The sequence below is a fragment of the Esox lucius genome, chromosome 9 (genome assembly GCF_011004845.1).
Source record: "Esox lucius isolate fEsoLuc1 chromosome 9, fEsoLuc1.pri, whole genome shotgun sequence".
Lineage (NCBI taxonomy): Eukaryota > Metazoa > Chordata > Actinopteri > Esociformes > Esocidae > Esox > Esox lucius.
This window is the reverse complement of record NC_047577.1, coordinates 8,021,083-8,042,384: the sequence shown is the minus strand read 5'-3', so window position 1 is coordinate 8,042,384 and position 21,302 is coordinate 8,021,083.

Here is a 21,302-nt window from a genome sequence, read left to right as displayed (position 1 = left end):
ATATACTGTCTCTGGTACATGAAGTTGAACAAGTCAGATCTTTACATGATATTTCTGGGGATCTGGGAACCTTATATCACAGTGACATTATATGGTCCATGTGTGAAATGGTGTAGTTAGATGTGTATTCATTTTGACTGGACATGGAGGATAAAACACAATTACATTTCAACCAGTGTAATATCAGAATTTTGAAGAGATACTGTAGGCTGGTTATTGAAGATAGACTGTAGGTTAGTAATTGACCAGCTGAATGAGGACATCATATGAAGATAGACTGTAGGTTATTAATTGACCAGCTAAATGAGGACATCATATGAAGATAGACTGTAGGTTAGTAATTGACCAGCTGAATGAGGACATCATATGAAGATAGACTGTAGATTAGTAATTGACCAGCTGAATGAGGACATCATATGAAGATAGACTGTAGGTTAGTAATTGACCAGCTGAATGAGGACATCATATGAAGATAGACTGTGGGTTAGTAATTGACCAGCTGAATGAGGACATCATATGAAGATAAACTGTAGGTTAGTAATTGACCAGCGGAATGAGGACATCATATCAACTGTGATTGTAGGCTTCAGTAATGTTAAGATTCCTGTGGGTGGAGGGTTAGTTAATATCTTTGGAAAATTCAGTATCTGCTTGACGTTGATGATGATGTGTGATCAGAAGGGATCATTTTCTGTCTCTTATGAAATGTAGGGATCCTTCAAAAGAAGAAATGTGAGACTTTTCTATCAACTCCTTTATGCATGTTAATGTCGCCACACCCTGACTAGGCTACATTTAGGAGGTGTTAAACACAGAACTCACACTTGATACCAAAGCAACTAGAAATCTAAAAATGTATGTGATGTCATACCTGCGTTGTACACTCTCAAATACCATGGCTATAAACCAATCCGCTTTCAGGATTCTAAGAAACCAGTTGATGTAACGTGTGGGTGTAGCGTTGCGGGAGCAAGGAACCAGGTGCAGGCAGAGGTAGTCGGTGTGGATATTTTAATGAATAAACAAACACTGAGCAAACAAAACACAACAAAAGAGAAGGGCTGACTAAAGCAGCAAAACAAAAGCAGGCAACGGGTACACACACACACACACACACACACAAGACATCAAATCATGACAACATCAATGATCCACAATGTGGGGAGCAGAGGGGAAACATTTAAACACATACTAACAATATCAATTGGGACCTGGGGCCTGTTGCACAAAACCAGGATAAGGGATTAAGCCGGGATATCCAAGTTATCCTGGATGAATTTAGCTTTGACTTGGTTGCACAAAAGCAGGCTGAATTAAACCCAGCCAAGTTACCATGGAGATGAATTCTTATGTGTTAAATCAGCTGCCGCTCTCATCCGAAATAAACGTCTTTAACTGTTGTTCCGTTGTCTTCTGAATGTGTTCTGCTTTATTGTTATTAACATGCATTACTTGTCACTATTGCTGTGACGAGTTTGATTTAAATCCTACTATTGCAGTTTAGATGGTTTGTAATGGTTGATGAATTTGCAACGGTGATTTTAATGAAGTCAGCAATATATGAAGTCCCATTCACCTGTGTTCCTCCCTGCACCATGGCATGCCCATTTCTGAATGACGTTTTGGATGAAGAAGCGCTGATATTTAGACGTGGTTTCAAACGTGAGAGGGTGTTTCGGGACAGATCAGACCCTTTAGCTTTTCCCGAGGAGTACCTGCATGAGAGATATCGATTTACTGGAGATGGAATCCGTTATTGTGTGGCACTGCTTTTTTTTTAGAAGCGGCATGTTTTTATATGCCGTGGGACATGCCGAAATTCTAAATAAAGGCACTAGTTGCCGTTGTGTCAGAAGTGTGTTTGGCACTGAAATCCTTGGCACACATCTTTATTACCTTCGCTGGCCACAGAAGAATGTGCTTCATCAAAGAGGATTTCTACAAGATTGCAGGTAACATGAATTACAGATTACAAAAACGTGTTACATTACAACAGTCACAGAATATACTCAGACTTATGTGTTACAGCTTTCCCTAATGTCATTGGTGCGCTGGACTGCACACAGATCCACATTAAACGCCCCTCAGGGGCCCACGAAGGAGATGGTGTCAACAGAAAATCCTTCCACAGTATCAATGTTCAGGTAAAAATTATTTAGTTACTGTCAACTAGCCCAAATGTATTCTGTGCATGACATGTATACTGAATAGGAAACATTGCATTGTTTCAGATGATCTGTGATGCTGCCTGTATCATTACCAATGTGGAGGCAAATGGCCTGGGTCTGTCCATGACTCCCAGGTTTTTAGGTCCAGTACCATTTCCCAGCGACTATCACAAGGTAGGCCACACACATTTCACTGATAAACACAATTGCGTCAAAGGTTTTACTTGTGTAGTTGTAATGATTACATTTTGTATTCTCAGGTGAATTCTCTGGCGTTCTGCTGGGAGACAAGTGTTATGCCTGTGAGACATACCTTCTCACTCCTCTTGCAGACCCTCAGACAGCAGCACAGCAAGGATACAATCTTGCCCATGCAAGAACAAGGGCCCAAATTGAGATGGCATTTGGCCTTCTCAGGTCACGATTTCAGTGTCTCCACCACCTGAGGGTCACCTCAGACAGGGCCTGTGACATTACTGTAGCCTGCACGGTCCTACACAATATTGCATGTCTGAGAAAGGAAAGGGGTCCAGCAGTGGCACCGGAGATTGAGTGGGACAATGCAGCTATATTCCCAGATGACATTAATGGTAGGCTGGTCAGAGACCAATACATTATTTCAGACGAATTATTTCATTGTCTTGTCCTTCTCTAATAAAGGATTGTTTGTGTTACTCCTTAATTAGGCCTACTGTTTTATTCAATATTATAGTAGCTTACTTTGGTTTCATAACCTCAATTTTCATCTCACCACACTGAACCAATAACTTTGCATAGTGTAGTGTACATTCATCACACAGGGAACACCACAATGCTTCTTTAGCTTTTTATTTTAGTGCTGTCACTTGTCAGTTTGGTTCTTGGGAGAGAGAAAGAAAATCATGATTAATACATTGTTTTACAGATGTGCTTACAGTGTGGATAGAAGTCACTTACTTCTTTTTCTAGTTTCCTCAGTGTTCTCTTCTAGATTTCTATACCAAGGTTCAGATCCTGGAGAGTCCTTTTACTTACAGCAATCTGTGCATCTGCCAGCTCTATTTGCTTGTTCAGATGTCATGTATACAGACATCTTACAGTTTGTTAATTCTGTAAACCACACATAAAACAAGCATATTAAAAGCAATTAAAACAGAGTGAACAACTTTGCTAGAAAGTAGATATTTTTAAATCCTTACGCATTCAGTCGGTCCGCTATTGTCTGCCAGGCTTTTTCTCTCTGTTTAACAACAGCCGCCGTATTTCCTTTTCTGCGTATTATATGCTTTACCTCCTCATAACTTTCCATAATTAGTTGCTGCTCCTCGGGTGAAAAATATGCCGCACGCGTCTTCTCCATCTCTGCATCAGTAAATCTGTGATCGATACTGTGGTCTATTTAAGAACGCCGTGGACGTGCACTTATCCCGACTATCTACACCTGGCTTGACATAGCTTCACCTTCTCATCCTGGCTCAGCAAACATGCAACCGATTAAGCCGCGATGAGCGGATCAGGCTAAGTCAAGCTGCGCTTTTTCAGTTATCCTGGATTTCTTAATTCTACTTTTGTGCAACAGGCCCCTGGTGTGAAAGATTGAAAACATGTGACAGTCCGGGATGTGTTCGTGAGTGATGGGAAACTGAAGATGTATGGCACGGTGGCGCTGCTGCTCACCGTACCATGACAGTACCCCCCCCCAAAGGCCCGGCCACCGGACGGGCCAAGACGAACCCCAGCCCAAGGGAGGGGGGGCGGGGCAGCGCAGAACTCCCACCAGCACAAACCCGCCGAGGGGGTGGAACAGCCGAGACTAACCAGGGTGGCGGAGCCGTCGGGACAGGCTGGGGAGGCGCAGCCGGTGGAGGACCAGGAGCCGGCGGAGGGTCAGGAGCCGGAAGGGCCGACGAAGGGGCCAGGTCAGGAGAGGGTACCGGGGCGGCCGGGACAGGAGAGGGCGGCGCCGGCCAGACCTCGGAGGGTGGAGGCAACCAGGTCCCAGCTAGCTCCGGCGGTGCAGGCCACTCCTCTTCAGGCTCAGGCGGCTCAGGCCACTCCTCTTCGGGCTCAGGTGGCAGAGGCCACTCCTCTTCGGGCTCAGGCGGCAGAGGCCACTCCTCCTCAGGCACAGGCAGCAGAGGCCACTCTTCCTCAGACTCGGGACGCACAGGCTGCCGCTTCTGGCCGGTAGGAGGCACTGGCTGCCGTTGCTGCCAGGTAGGAGGCGCTGGCTGCCGCTCCAAGGCAGCAGGGGCGCTGGCTGCCGCTCCAAGGCAGCAGGGGGCGCTGGCTGCCTTTGCGCAAGTGTCCCATTTCACATTTTAGTGTTCTTCAGTTCTTTTTTTTTCATTCAGTGTGAGAAATCCAGTCTCTGTTGAGCTTTAACAAGTCCATCAAAGTCAGGTTGAATGTCTGAGGTGGAGATGCGAAGCACAGCTGACAGATGTTCATCAGTGAGAGAGGATCTGTACCTGGATTTGGTAAACTTCATGACTGAGAATGTCTGCTCACATATGTAGGTGGATCCAAAGAGAACCAACTTCTGAGCATGTCTCCTCATGTTTGGAAAGTTCTCCTCTCTGGCAGTGATGCTGACTTAAAGTGCTCTTTCAGTAGTGAATCAGACTGCAGGTCAATGAGTTCAAGCTGAACATCAGTGGGTGCACTATCAACACTGCAGGTGAAGGGAGAGGAAACCAGCTCCATTTCATCCTCAACCTTTTTGAAATCTTGAAAACGGCTTGAAAATTCATCACGCAGTGCTCCTAACATGGATGAGTACCTGTGCTGGTGATCAGCTGATCGTTTGACTTCTTTCAGGGTTTTCATGTGTTCAAGATTGTTGCTGCCTAGTTGCCTTGAAATTAATTGCAACTTTGTCATGAAGGCTTTCACATGGCTATGCATTTCATGAGCAAAAAGGTCCTTGCCCTGCAGTTGTGTGTTCAGTTCATTCATCATTGCAGTCACATTAACAGCAAATGTTAAATCTGCCATCCAGTCCTTATCAGACAGCTCTGGGATGGTTTTGCCTTTCATCTCACAAAACACTTTTATCTCTGATTTCAGAACCCAAAACCTTTTTAGCACTTTGCCCAGGCTGAGCCATCTGACGGCTGTGTGGTACCTGACATCACCATGTTTGCTCTCTTGCTCCTCCAATAGTGAAACAAACTGCCTGTGATTTAATGCTTGCGCTCTGATGAAATTAACTGTTGTAGTAACAACATCAACCACATGCCTTTTAGCACTGACTTGCACAACGCTTGCTGATGAATAATACAATGTATAAACACCAATTTCTGCTCCGCGTTGAGTTCACTCACTTTATCTTGCGTTCTTTTCAAAAGCCCAAAATTGTTCCCGGTCAAATTCGGACATCCATCTGTAGTGACACTAATGCATTTAATTTGGATGGGGTGAAGTTGTGCGTGGACTGTGTAGACACGCACAACTTCACCCCATCCAAATGAAATGCGTTAGTGTAAACAATGTAAATACAATGTGTATTTATTTATTTATATATTTAATTATTTAAGTGTTTAATTATATATATATATATATATATATATATATATTTACATATATAAATATTTTATATCTTAGCACATTTAGTCCTCCATAGTTATACTACTACAGACATCTTTTGTTAATGATTTAGTGTGTTTTGCATCATATGTTTAGTGGTTACATCATCGGTGTATTATGTTGTTATTATCCATCCATCCATCTTCTTCCGCTTATCCGGGGCCGGGTCGCGGGGGCAGCAGTCTAAGCAGGGATGCCCAGAGCTCATTTCGGCCGCCTGTATCCGGGATCTTGTCCTTTCGGTCATGACCCAAAGCTCATGACCATAGGTGAGAGTAGGAACGTAGATTGACTGGTAAATCGAGAGCTTCGCCTTGCGGCTCAGCTCTTTCTTCACCACGACAGACCGATACATCGACTGCATTACTGCAGAAGCTGCACCGATCCGTCTGTCAATCTCCCGTTCCATCCTTCCCTCACTCGTGAACAAGACCCCTAGATACTTAAACTCCTCCACTTGAGGCAGGCACTCTCCACCAACCTGAAGTGGGCAAGCCACCCTTTTCCGACTGAGGACCATGGCCTCGGATTTGGAGGTGCTGATTCTCATCCCCACCGCTTCACACTCGGCTGCAAACTGTCCCAGTGCATGCTGAAGGTCCTGGTTAGAAGGGGCCAACACGACAACATCATCCGCAAAGAGCAGAGATGAAATTGTGTGGTCCCCAAACCTGACACCCTCCGGCCCCTGGCTGCGCCTAGAAATTCTGTCCATAAAAATTACGAACAGAACCGGCGACAAAGGGCAGCCCTGCCGGAGTCCAACATGCACTGGGAACAAGTCTGACTTACTGCCGGCAATGCGGACCAAGCTCCTGCTTCGGTCGTACAGGGACCTGACAGCCCTTAGCAAAGGACCCAGGACCCCATATTCCCGAAGCACCCTCCACAAGATGCCGCGAGGGACACAGTCGAATGCCTTCTCCAAATCCACAAAACACATGTGGATTGGTTGGGCAAACTCCCATGAACCCTCCAACACCCCGTAGAGGGTATAGAGCTGGTCCAGTGTTCCACGGCCCGGACGAAAACCACACTGTTCCTCCTGAATCCGAGGTTCTACTATCGGCCGTATTCTCCTCTCCAGAACCCTGGCATAGACTTTCCCGGGGAGGCTGAGAAGTGTGATCCCCCTATAGTTGGAACACACCCTCCGGTCCCCCTTCTTAAAAAGAGTGACCACCACCCCGGTCTGCCATCCCAGAGGCACTGTCCCCGACCGCCACGCGATGTTGCACAGGCGTGTCAACCAAGACAGCCCCACAACATCCAGAGACTTGAGGTACTCAGGGCGGATCTCATCCACCCCCGGTGCCTTGCCACCGAGGAGTTTCTTGACCACCTCTGTGACTTCAGCCCGGGTGATGGACGAGTCCACCTCTGAGCCCTCATCCTCTGCTTCCTCAATGGAAGACGTGACAGCGGGATTGAGGAGATCCTCGAAGTACTCCTTCCACCGCCCGACGACATCCTCAGTTGAGGTCAACAGCTGCCCACCTCTACTGTAAACAGCGTTGGTAGGGCACTGTTTCCCTCTCCTGAGTCGCCGGATGGTTTGCCAGAATCTCTTCGAGGCCAGCCGATAGTCCTTCTCCATGGACTCACCGAACTCCTCCCAGGCCCGAGTTTTTGCCGCCGCAACCACCCGGGCTGCAGCCCGCTTGGCCTGCCGGTACCCGTCAGCTGCCTCAGGAGTCCCACAAGCCAACCAGGCCTGATAGGACTCCTTCTTCAGCTTGACGGCATCCCTTACTTCCGGTGTCCACCACCGGGTTCGGGGATTGCCGCCTCGACAGGCACCGGAGACCTTACGGCCACAGCTCCGAGCGGCCGCTTCGACAATGGCGGTGGAGAACATGGTCCACTCTGACTCAATATCTCCAGCCTCCCTCGGGATCCAGTCGAAGCTCTGCCGGAGGTGGGAGTTAAAGATCTCTCTGGCAGGAGACTCGGCCAGACGTTCCCAGCAGACCCTTACAGTACGCTTGGGCCTGCCGAGTCTGTCCAGCTTCCTCCCCCGCCATCGGATCCAACTCACCACCAGGTGGTGATCAGTTGACAGCTCCGCCCCTCTCTTCACCCGAGTGTCCAAGACATACGGCCGCAGATCAGATGAGACGACAACAAAGTCGATCATCGACCTGCGGCCTAGGGTGTCCTGGTGCCACGTGCACTGATGGACACCCTTATGCATGAACATGGTGTTCGTTATGGACAAACTGTGACTAGCACAGAAGTCCAATAACTGAACACCACTCGGGTTCAGATCAGGGGGGCCGTTCCTCCCAATCACGCCCCTCCAGGTGTCACTGTCGTTGCCCACGTGGGCGTTGAAGTCCCCCAGTAGAACGATAGAGTCCCCAGTCGGAGCACTTTCCAGCACCCCCCCCAGAGACTCCAAGAAGGTCGGGTACTCTGCACTGCCGTTCGGCCCATAGGCACAAACAACAGTGAGAGACCTATCCCCGACCCGTAGGCGCAGGGAAACGACCCTCTCGTTCACCGGGGTAAACTCCAACACATGGCGGCAGAGCTGGGGAGCTATAAGCAAACCCACACCAGCCCGCCGCCTCTCACCATGGGCAACTCCAGAGTGGTGAAGAGTCCATCCTCTCTCAAGGAGTGTGGTTCCAGAGCCCAAGCCGTGCGTAGAGGTGATCCCGACTACCTCTAATCGGAACCTCTCAACCTCATGCACTAACTCAGGCTCCTTCCCCGCCAGCGAGGTGACATTCCACGTCCCTAGAGCTAGTTTCCGTGTCCAGAGATCGGGTTGTCTAGGCCCCTGCCTTCGACTGCCGCCCGATCCACTTCGCACCGGCCCCTTATGGTCCCTCCCGTGGGTGGTGAGCCCACGGGAAGGCGGCCCCACGTCGCCCGTTCGGGCTGAGCCCGGCCGGGCCCCATGGGGAAAGGCCCGGCCACCAGGCGCTCGCTTACGAGCCCCAACCCCGGGCCTGGCTCCAGGGTGGGGCCCCGGCTGCGCCATACCGGGCGACGTCACGGAACTCAAAGTCTTTATCATCATTAAGGGGGTTTTGAACCGCTCTTAGTCTGACCCGTCGCCTAAGACCTGTTTGCCTTGGGAGACCCTACCAGGGGCATATAGCCCCAGACAACATAGCTCCTAGGGTCACTCGGGTACTCAAACCCCTCCACCGCGTTAAGGTGGCAGTTCATGGAGGGGTTGTTATTAATGTAACATAAATAAGGTAAATTATTAAGGTGCGGAAATGTTGAGATTCCAAAAGGTGGCACTCTACAATAAAACAGCAGGACCATCTGAAACACTAAGCAAAATCTAAGCAGGAGTGTCAATGATATGAATTAGTAGAACAAATAATGATCAACAAGGACAAGACACTTCTGCACCTTCAACTTGTCCCCTGACTGTTAGTTGGTATTGGTGCTGCACATGGCTGCTAGAATCCTAACTAAAAAAAAATAAAAAATAACACATTACTCCTATACAAGCCTCTTTACACTGGCTGCCTGTTAGGGTTAGGGCTGATTTTAAGGTTTTATTGTTAACCTATAAATCAATACATGGACTTGCTCCTATTTACCTTGCTGAAATGATCCAGCCATACACACCTGCACGTAACCTACGATCTCCAGATGCAGGCCTTTTAATTGTACCTAGAATCTCTAAACAAACAGCAGGAGGCAGGACCTTTTCTAATAGAGCTCCACAACTGTGGAATGATCTGCCAATCAAGGTTAGAAGTGTAAACTCAGTGCAAAATGTCTACTGAAGTGTCTACTAAAGACTCATATCTACAACATGGTCTATAATTAGGTGTAGCCTAGCCCAGGGCTGTGAAGGTGACCAGAAAGGCTTGACACTGTCCACCCTTGCTCTCTTGCCAGGTGTTCTCTCATCGCCACTGGGATGCCCTCCCTCCAAATGGCTCTCGGGTCAGAGTCCCAGGCATGTTGTTGTCTCTCTGTTGCGCACTTGTCCAATTGGGCTGTACTCTGCTGGCAATACTCAGGCCTCATTCAGGGTGATCGCGGTTGGTGGGTGTCCCTTTGGTTGATGCTTGGCAATGTGGGTGGATTGATTTCCTGCCTGTTGGGCCATGTCTGGGGGCTCCCCCGTCTCAGTCCCAAAGTGTTACGCTGCTACATTATTGTTCTAGGGGAGTAGGGTCAGTTCTCCTTCTTCATTAAGTTCTCCTTCTCCACTGTAAATCCTGGTTGATATGAGGAATGCATTTTTTGAATTTTCTCAGTCTCCTCCCATTTTGAACTTAAGAGGGCATGAGGTCCTGGCCCACATCTGCGGAGTTCCTGGCTTTGGGACCTGTTTCTGTCCCTTTCCAGAGTCCACCTGGTTGTGCTGCATATCGAGACTATGCCTGACGATTTCAGCTGCCAATGTGCTGACACCTCCCCCTCCCCTGTGTTGTCCCTTTCCTTGCTTCTGATCTGGCTCTAGGTTTAAATAGACTCTAGACTCAGCCCACTCGCATTTATTAATCATTACAATTGTAATCTTAATATGTTCACCTGGCACAGCTAGAAAAGGACTGGTCACCCCTCTGAGCCTGGGTCCTCTCTAGGTTTCTTCCTAAATGTTGGCATTCCTAGTTTTTCCTAGCCCCAAATATTCAACACTACTGTTGCTCCTTGGGGTTTAAGGCCAAGTGTTTTGTAAAAGGACTTTGTGACATCTGCTGATATAATATATTTGAATTCACTCTCTGTTTCCCCTCACTGACAGTAAGTTGATTTACTGTAGAACAGGGAAGTGTTTTTTGCCATTCAGCATGTCAGCTTAACAGACTCTCTGCATAACAAACTCTGATTAGGCTTGAAATATGTCAGTGAATAACAAGAAGGAGAAACTTACAGTTTTTCACAATTGCTACGACACATTTCTTGAAACCTTTACCCATTTTCTTAAAACTGGCGTAAAGCTGTGGAAAAGCTCACAGCCGTGGTATATTGGCCATGTTTATTTTTGTTAATTTTGTATTTAAAAAAAAAAAGTTTTATTTTCTATTATATTTACATTCAATATTCTTTTGGTTGCCATGGTGCTGTGAGGTCACATGGACAGTACGCTCCAGCATATGTAATCATGTGTTTTGTGTACAAATATTTAGTACATATTTAGTGTACTACAACAGATTGTCTAGTTGTCCAATAAACCCTGGTTAAATGTAGTGTACTACAACAGATAGTCTAGTCCAATAGACCCTGGTTAAATGTAGTGTACTACAACAGACATTATATGCAGTGTTTATTGTAAATATGTTTTCTGTAAACTGGACAGCTGAACTCAAGCTACAATCCACTGTGTGTTGACAAATACAAAATGGAAATATAAAATGACTTCTTTGCTGCTGTGATGAGTATAGAATGTTCAGTATATACAGGACATGAGATTGTTGTAAAGGAGTGGATATTTTTGAAAATAAGCTGAGCAGTCACCAACAGGTGGTGTTGAAATCTAGTAGGCACCTTTACAGTAGAAAAGGTTCAGTGATCTGTAACTTGCAGTACAAATCTCCATTTAAATAAATACGTATTTATTGATATATGAGTTGATTGGTTGTGTTGAACAAGCTAAAGCTGTAAATACAATGGTGCTGCCCATTCTAAAAAATGGCTTTGTTTCACTTTTACTTCATGGTCCCTGACTGCTTGAATGTAGGGTTAACCAGAAACCACAAACCTCACACACAATGTCTGTTTCCTTAAAATACAGTACAATACCTCTCTCCTCTTCACTCCGTAAGTACCTTTGAATATTTTATTGTTTAAGAATTAAGGACAATTTCATGATTTATTTCTGGCCATGTCCACTGCATGATGATGTTGTCAGAAGTCATGCTGCCTTGTTTTGTGTTTAGTTGAATGTTAGATGTATTTTTGCATTTAGAAGATAACTTCTTACTTTGTGTTTTATTGAGGGATAATTACTGTGACTGAGGGATCATATCGATGTTCTTTATCAGAGTTCCACAGCAGTTAGATATCCATTGTAATGTGTAGCAATATTGTCCATTAACTTAACATTACATGCACTTTAGGTGCATATTGCATTATATGGAAAACAACGCACTTGACAAGTGGTTGATCTGTGACACATTCCTTTTTTTGGCTCTGCGTTAAAATTATACAGTAACAATGTTAAAATGCAGGCTATCTGATTTGATCTGAGGGTGTTTTCATTCATATCGGCAAATAATATAGGGATGACTGCACAGATTGAATTGTCTCAGTTAAAGCTGAAGTACGTAACTTTCAAGAACTGGAAGTATTTGTGCATCATTTTCCCAGAGATCTCGCTTGTCACTGGTTTGATTTCAGTTCACTCTTAAAGGGATAGTTTGTCCCAAAATCATATTTGGTTAAAAGTCCACTTACCCCGAGTTGTTCCTGAAGGCACAAAACAATCCATTATTCAGCTCTGTCCCAGTCCGTAATTAGCATTATTACCTTTGTCCCAATTCTTTAATGTTGACGATGCATACCACGATAGCAAAGCTGCACTGCAAGCTGACAACAGTCATCAAAAGACATCTGAAAGCGTGCCATCCCAAAATATCCACCACAGTGTGATGCCTGAGACATGGGTATACCCTAATTGTTAACTATCAAAACGTTTTTACATTTCAAACTGACATCCATGTCAATTAAACTGGTCGAATAATAGCAGGTGTGCAATATGCATTCTCCACTGGCTAATTACATTTTGGAAATGTCATGCTTCCATACTGTGCACAACACTGCGCTGACATTTCTTTCATAAATAGGAGAAATTCTTGGCAATATCAACATTGTTAGCGGACAATTATGACATGTTCCACTGGCCTTGTTTGATATGGTGGTGGGTTTAGGCTACTAGAGGTTAATGAGGCAAAAACTATGAGTTGGACTAAACTGTGACTAAAACAAGAGGGCGTTGTGTTCACTAAAATGGCTCACTGTTTTCGTCCTTTTGACAATAACTAGGCAAATTCACTATTCACTTGATGTGTCTACAACCGAGAGAAGTTTTAGTCAAAATGACTAAAACTACACAAAATGAAAAAACAAAATTTACAGCGCTGTCCTTGGTGTTGATCTTTGGCCAAAAATGTCTTTAGCAGATTAGGGTGAGTACAGTGTGCTTGTTTAGCAGATTCACAACACTGAGGAAAGGATGCATTTCAAATATGCATAAAGCTACGTGCTAATAGTTATTTAAACTATGTGGCCTGGCTGGGCGGGCCTGTGCGGCTTTCTGCGGTGGCCGCAGACCCAACGCAGGCTCGTTTGACATTGAAGTATAAATAACGTTTTTACGTCAACTATACATGTTCCCAGTGTTTCCACCAAGGGGCTAAAGGGGCATTGTAAATTACCTTTCAAGACAGATGGCCACATACCTACCGAACATAGAACCGATACACTGAAGGTTTTAGCAGATTTACAAATGGTCAGAAGACCCAATGATCCACTGATACCATTCAGACGTGTCACAAACAAAGACCAGATCCCCTCTCCCACATTTACAACACTGTCACAAACAAAGACCAGATCCCCTCTCCCACATTTACAACACTGCAAACAAACAAAGACCAGATCCCCTCTCCCACATTTACAACTCTGTCAACAAACAAAGACCAGATCCCCTCTCCCACATTTACAACACTGTCAACAAACAAAGACCAGATCCACTGTCAGCAACTCTGGCATTCCTCTTCTTGTCTAAACACAAAGTACTTGGAATGTGCTTTGAATGTGTGACTTAGTACTCTTCCATTAACTCAATATTTAACTAGAAATCTACAATTTAAAATCCATTAATGCAGTGAAATCATCACTACACAATGCATACAGTATTTGGAGCAACAAGTGCTGCCGCCCAGACAACAGCTTTTTCAGGGAAGACCTTGCTTAATTCAGCGAGACAATGCCAGACCACATTCTGCATATTACAGCAGCATGGTTCCTTAGTAAAAGAGTCAGGGTGCTAAACTGGCCTGCCCCAAACTGTTGAGCAGCTGATATCCTGTTTCAAGCAAAAACAGGAATTAATGTCACTTTCAAAACAGCAATTGGTCTTCTCAGTTCACAAACACTTACAGAGTATTGTTAAAAGAGCTGATGCAACACACTGGTGAACATGCCCCTGTTCCAAACTTTTTGAAATATTTTGCTGGCATTGAATTCAAAATGGGCATGTATTTTTCAAAAACAATACCATTTCTCAATTTCAATATTGGATATGTTGTCTTTATTCCTTGTTTTTTCTTACTTGTTTACCCAATGGAACATATCTGTATACACTTTATAGTTATTCTCCAGATTTAGACTGAGTTGTTCTTCATGTTTCTAAGACTACAGGGAGATACAACAATGGTGTTGAGTACAACAGGAAGTGTGTTGGTGGTCTTCATATTGTCTATAACAGGTATGGTTTCATTTGAGTGTTTTTGTTTCTCATTTCATCAATCTACAAGAAACATCTAAATTAATAAGAAAATCAAGTGTCTTTACTGTCAGCTGAATCATCCAACTGGACGTTGACCAATCTGTGCAGTTTGAGTGATGTCAGAAAGTCTGGCTTTCAGTAACTTTATTTGGTGGATAATAACATAATCATTAATGTATCCAGAAAATTGCTCATATTCCAACTGTAACAAGAACGTTTGCAGATTTCGGGAGTCAATTCATAGTCTCATAAAGAACAAACAACAAAAACAACCATTTACTAATAAAAGTGTGTTTTCTTCAATTAATGTCATCCAGCTGTCCTATATATCTGTCCTGACGACATCCAGCTGTCCTTTATGTCAGTCTCAGAGACATCCAGCTGTCCCATATATCTGTCCTGAAAACATCCAGCTGTCCCATATGTCTGTCCTGAAGACATCCAGCTGTCCCATATATCTGTCTAGAAGATGTCCAGCTGTCCCATATATCTGTTTAGAAGACGTCCAGCTGGCCCATATATCTGTTAGGAAGACGTCCAGCTGGCCCATATATCTGTTAGGAAGACATCCAGCTGTCCCATATATCTGCCTTGAAGACGTCCAGCTGTCCCATATATCTGCCTTGAAGACGTCCAGCTGTCCCAAATGTCTGTCCTGAAGACACCCAGCTGTTCCGTATATCTGCCCCGAAGACATCTAATTCTCCCATATCTGTCATGAAGACATACTGCTGTCCCACATATTAAGAATGTGATTTCTAAAACAAATTCTAGCCAACCAGTGACATGTATATTACAATAATGTAGGCTACAAAATTACAATCCTAAATTATTATTAGATTAATTTTGCAGTTTGAACAAGTTACTTTGATTAAAACAAAATGTATCATGCCTCACTAAATAAATAATCTGTGGTTTCACATTCAAATCAGCACCTCCAGAATCAAGTGTGGGCATACTCTATTTTCAAGGAGAGCTACAGGTTTGTGGTTTAATGGTACTGTATATCCTATTAATGTCTGACTGTGTTTCAGTGGTTCTGGGTCAGGGTGACTGGGGTGTTAGATACTCCACTCAGAGTATCTGTGCCTTGAAGGGGTCAACAGTGGAGATGTCCTGCTCTTACACATTTCCCAGTGGAAAAGTCACATCAACCTTCTGGTACACTAAAGATACATATAAAAATCCTGTGAACCTGATTGTGGACTCAGACTATACAGGTCGTGTCAAGTACCATGATGAGAGGTATAGACACACCCTGACAATCACAGACCTGAGAGAGAGTGACTCAGTTGTGTACAAGTTCAGATTCATAACAGATGGAGACAAATATACTGGGGGTCCTGGAGTCACTCTTACTCTCACAGGTATAGTAAAAATCTTTGTAATTCTATTCTTTATTTCTCTTTTAAGTCTGGGAAATTCAATATATTTATGAAATATTAATATTGTGTGAAATACTGTTGATCATAATGGCCAGGCAAAATAGCTATGTTATAATGCTATTATGTACAGCGTGTTCTGTGGCGTTCAGGGCTGCCGGGAGCCTTGTCATGGAAATGTTCCCTTTGGCTGCTGCGTCGTCTGCTTCCTCGCTTTACTCAGCACTGTGCTGAAGCACCTTTGTCAGTGAATACTGCCTCCAGTGTTCTGGGGTTCTACACTGTACTGTAGACACACCTGTATTCGGGGATTTTATCCTGTTCTTCTATGCAGATCCTCTCAAGTGCTATCAGGTTGTATGGAAAATTTCACCTCACAACCATTTTCACCCCTGGTGTCTGGCTGTGCTATTCAAGGACAGTCACAGACGTGTCCTGAAGCCACTCCTGCATTGTCTTGGCTGTGTAATTAAGGTCATTGTTTTCCCCACTGCATTATGCTACCAGCTTCATGCTTCATAATAGGGATGGTTTTGACCCAGTTAGTCTCTGGTTTCTGATGCCTGACATTCAGGCAACAGATTTTCGTCTTCAGACAGATTAATCTTGTTTCTCATGGTCTGAGTGCCCTTTACGTGCCTTTTTGTGTCATTTACTGAGGAGGGATTTTCGTCAGCCCACTCTACCTTAAATGCCTGACAGGTGGAGTTTTGGAGAGATTGGCTGTCTTCCATCACCAGACAGGAACTCTGGAGCTTTGTCTGTCACCGTTGGGTTCCTGGTCATCTCCCTGAACAAGGACTTTCTACCCGATTGTTCAGTTTGACTGGGTGGCCAGCAATAGAAATAGTCTTGCGGTTCCAAAGTTCTTCCATGGAGGAAACTGGGTTCTTTTGGACCTTCAATGCTGCAGACATGTTTATGTACCCATCTCCAAATTGGTGCCTTAAAAGTCCTGTCACGGAGCTCTATGGACAATTCCTTCAGCTTCTTGGCTTTTTTCTCTGACATGCCCTTAACAACTGTGGGAACTTATCTAGAGTTCAAAATATAGGATACATACCAGTAAAGGTCATATTTTTGTGCTGGATCGATTGATACAGATGGTGACGAGTGTCAGTGTGTCCATGCTCATCTATCAAGGTTGTTGTCATAGAATGGATCTGTATCCCTAGAAAGTTGTCTTTCCCCTTCGTTGTGGCCTTCAGTGGTGTTGAGCTCATTGCTGTTCGGGTATGGCCCTGTAGGGACATTGGTTCTGAGCTTGGTTACATTCCTAATTTAGGTTTGTAAATGTGACAGTGGTAATTTTACATGTGTGTGAGAGAGAAGGAGAGCAATTACACAAGAAGGTCTCTCTCTCTCTCTCTCAAGTATGTGTTCTACAACACCTTGTAGAAGCCAATTGCTCTGTCGTTAAAAGTGTTTTGTGGAGACACTCTGTTTGTTAATGTGTTAAATGAACACATCAGTAGCAAGAGGGAGTTTGTAACTTTACTGGTATGTATCCTATATTTTGAAATGGTTTGCGCCCCACCAATTTTTTATGTATAAAAACGCCACTGGATGTTTAATCAATTGACTTTTCAAACAGGTGGACTCCAACTGAATTGTAGAAGCACCTCAAGGATGATCAATGAAAACTTCAGTGCTATAGTTCTGTACATTTTTTATAGATTTTTAAACACACGCTCCTGTTAGTTAAATGCAGAGTTCTTGAAATGCTGAAAAGTGATTGTTGGCCTCTCACTGTAGAATCCTGATTTTAATCATTTTCCATATACGCCTTTCTTTTCTTGTATGCATTGACAAAGATGTGTAACTTTGTCAATATTGGGAGCCATTACAAAGATCATAAACTCAGAATTATATATTTATTCGATCCAGGTCTGCAGGTGAGGATGACAGCTGTCATTATAACAGACGGAGATAGTGTGACTCTGACCTGTACAACAACATGTACTTTGATTGGCCACACCTACATTTGGTACAGGAACAAACAACTCCTCACCAAACAGGAAGTAAGTCTGCATCTAAACCCAGTCAGCAGTGAGGATGCTGGGAACTATTCCTGTGCTGTAAAAGGACTTGAGTCTCTTCGCTCACCTGAGGAGAAACTCATAGTCACATGTGAGTATTTCAATAGAAGGTATATTTTTTTATTGGTGTCTTTAATGTCCTGCTTTGCTCACAATATTTATGTCTTCCAGATGGACCAAAGAACACCTCAGTTTCACTCAGTCCCTCTGGTGAAATAATGGAGGGCAGTTCAGTGACTCTGACCTGCAGCAGTGATGCCAACCCACCTGTGGGAAAATACACCTGGTACAAGAAGACTGTAACCTCACCAAAAGCATCAGGACAGAGTTACAGCATCACTAACATCAGATCTGAGGACAGTGGAGAATATTACTGTGAGGCTGAGAATAAAAATGGACGTCTCAACTCTATGTCTTTGTCTGTGGATGTTTTATGTAAGTAAACCTAACTATCTGGTGTTTTCATTAGTCTGTGTCACCATAAAAACTAAAGCTTAAATGAATACTTAAAACATGATATGCAAAGCTACTAGTATATTATGTAATATGTATAATCATGATTTAAGGCCAGATTCCATGTTGCCATCTTAAGTAATTGATTGTTTTAAAACTATTTATTGTAACATAATGTCCCCCAGATGGCCCAAAGATCACCTCACTGTCAGTCAGTCCCTCTGGTGAAATAGTGGAGGGCAGTTCAGTGACTCTGACCTGCAGCAGTGATGCCAACCCACCTGTGGACAAATACACCTGGTACAAGAAGACTGTAACCTCATCAAAAGCATCAGGACAGAGTTACAGCATCACTAACATCAGACCTGAGGACAGTGGAGAATATTACTGTGAGGCTAAGAATAAATATGGACGTCTCAAATCTATGTCTTTTTCTGTGGATGTTTTATGTAAGTAAACCTAACTATCTGGTGTTTTCATTAGTCTGTGTCACCATATAAACTAAAGCTTAAATGAATACTAAAAACATGATATGTAAAGCTACTAGTATATTATGTAATATGTACAATCATGATATAAGGCCAGATTCCACGTTGCCATCTGAAGTAATTGATTGTTTTAAAACTATTTATTGTAACAAAATGTCTCCCAGATGGACCAAAGAACACCTCAGTGTCAGTCAGTCCCTCTTGTGAAATAGTGGAGGGCAGTTCAGTGACTCTGACCTGCAGCAGTGATGCCAACCCACCTGTGGACAAATACACCTGGTACAAGAAGACTGTAACCTCACCAAAATCATCAGGACAGAGTTACAACATCACTAATATCACATCTGAGGACAGTGGAGAATATTACTGTGAGACTGAGAATAAATATGGACGTCTCAACTCTTTGTCTGTGTCTGTGGATGTTCTATGTAAGTACACCTAACCCTCTGGTGTTTTCATTAGTCAGTGCCACTATATAAACTAAAGCTTCAGTGTGTCAGATTCAGTCCAAGGGTCTATTCAGAGAGTCCTGTGACAGTCACATACACAGTTCCTATCAGGTGGTATGGACAGGGTGTTTGGGACCCTTCAGTAATGGGACATCACATTTCCTACCTAGTGTCCTCCATACAGAGATAGTTAGTACCCTTATACATTGTGTCAATCTTAAATCAATTACATTCATGCTCAATATCTATCAAATGAATACTAAAAACATGATATTTAAAGCTATTACCATATTATGTATTATGTACAATCATGATGTAAGGTCAGATTCCATGTTGCCATCTTAAGCAATGTAAGTGCTATTGAAAATATGACTAATCTTGCAAAAAAAGAATATATATTTAAGGATGTTGGTCATATAAAGCCATTTATTATCACATAGTTGTTTGGTTCCTTTTTAAATCATAAGAATAACAAAAATCAACAAAATGGCCCTGATCAAAAATGTACATACCCCTGGAATTGTTACAAACACACAAGGTGACACACACAAGGTGAAAATGGCATTTAAAGTTGAATTTCCCACATCTGTGGAATTTTAAATTGCAATTAGTGTCAGTGTATAAATCGTCTATAAATAGAGTTTGTTAGCTCTAAACTGGATGCACTGAGCAGGCTAGATACTGAGCCATGGGGAGCAGAAAAGAACTGTCAAGAGACCTGCGTAACAGGATATCTCCGTAAAGACAATTTGCATTCTGCTGCATGAAAAATGTGCATGGGACGCTCTTGGACTTTCCAGCATGACAATGACCCTAAGCACAATGCCTAGTTGACCTTCCAGTGGTTACAGCAGAAAAGGTTCTGGAGTGGCCATCATAGTTTCCTGACCTTAATATCACTGAGCCACTCTGGGGAGATCTAAAACATGCAGTTCATGCAAGATGACCCAAGACTTTGCATGACCTGGAGGCATTTTGCCAAGACAAATGGGCAGCTATACCACCTGCAAGAATTCAGGGCCTCATAGACAACTATTACAAAAGACTGCACACTGTAATTGATGCTAAAGGGGGCAATAGACAGTAATAAGATCTATGGGTATTACTTTTTTGAACAGGGGTCAGTTAAATTTTTTTCTTTGTTGCCATGTTTTGTTTTGATTGTGCCATTCCGTTATGACTTACAGTTGAATGTGAATCCCATAAGATTGCCTGCTCTCTCATGTTTTCATTACGAATGGTAAATATAGTAACAATTCTCCAAGGGTATGGAAACTTTTGAGCACCAAATCTTTTTAAAACTCCCCTTTTTCTCAGCTAGGTTGGTGACTTTACACTGCATTCCAAATCAACCTGGTGATCAAATTATTTTGATATTCATTGTTTGCCTTATTTTGAGAGTTTTTTTTGTTTTCTTGTAGTTTAGAGAAACTCTTCATCAGCACCAATTGAAGATGCATTAGAAATCTTAGCCCCGAAACAAACATTCAAAAAACAATTATGACAATGTTCAACACATTTGTCAATGAAAACAAGCATACATTATGATGGCACTCAATCCTAAGGGAGAGACAGATTTGGCACTTATCATTATACAGTGAGATATTGTGGAAACTTACATTTGAAAATAGTGAACAGGTGAACTTTGTTTATGATATCTTGATGTAACCTGGTCAATGAGCAAGTAAATAACAAATCATATGGATCTGTTATTCTTTTCAAGACATCTTGGTCTCCTTGTTTAACCAGGGTCAGGACGTCATTCATTAAGCAGAGTGTTGCAAATGAGACTGTAAACACTGTTTCCTGCAATTGCTAATTTTATGGAGGTTCAATTTCAGTAATCAGACATATCTTTATCATTTGTGTTAATTTCCATGACAGTGTTACAGTTTATTTAGAAATAACACAATCAAGTGAACATTTTAAGAATATTTGTATTTCATATTTTGTATTACATTTATTCTCTGTTGATTCCAACATCATGTATTCATATCATCCACATTGTATTTTAGGGAAACAGACATCAGTTCTGACTGTATCTGTAGGAACCACAGCGGTTGTTCTGGTTCTCATTGTCTGTGTCTCTGTATTCATCTGGTTCAGGTGAGAGGAAAAGCTTCTTTTTAAGATTATTTTACTTCAAATAATTTTACTTAGCACTATATATATATATATACAGCTCCGGAAAAAAAGAAAAGACCACTGCACCTTTTTCTTTCCTTTCCAAAAAAGTTGAAAAGGAAAGTTTTGAGTGAGGAACAGAAGGGATAAAATTAAGATACTAAAATTAAGGTGCAGTTGTCTCTTCATTTTTTCCGAAGC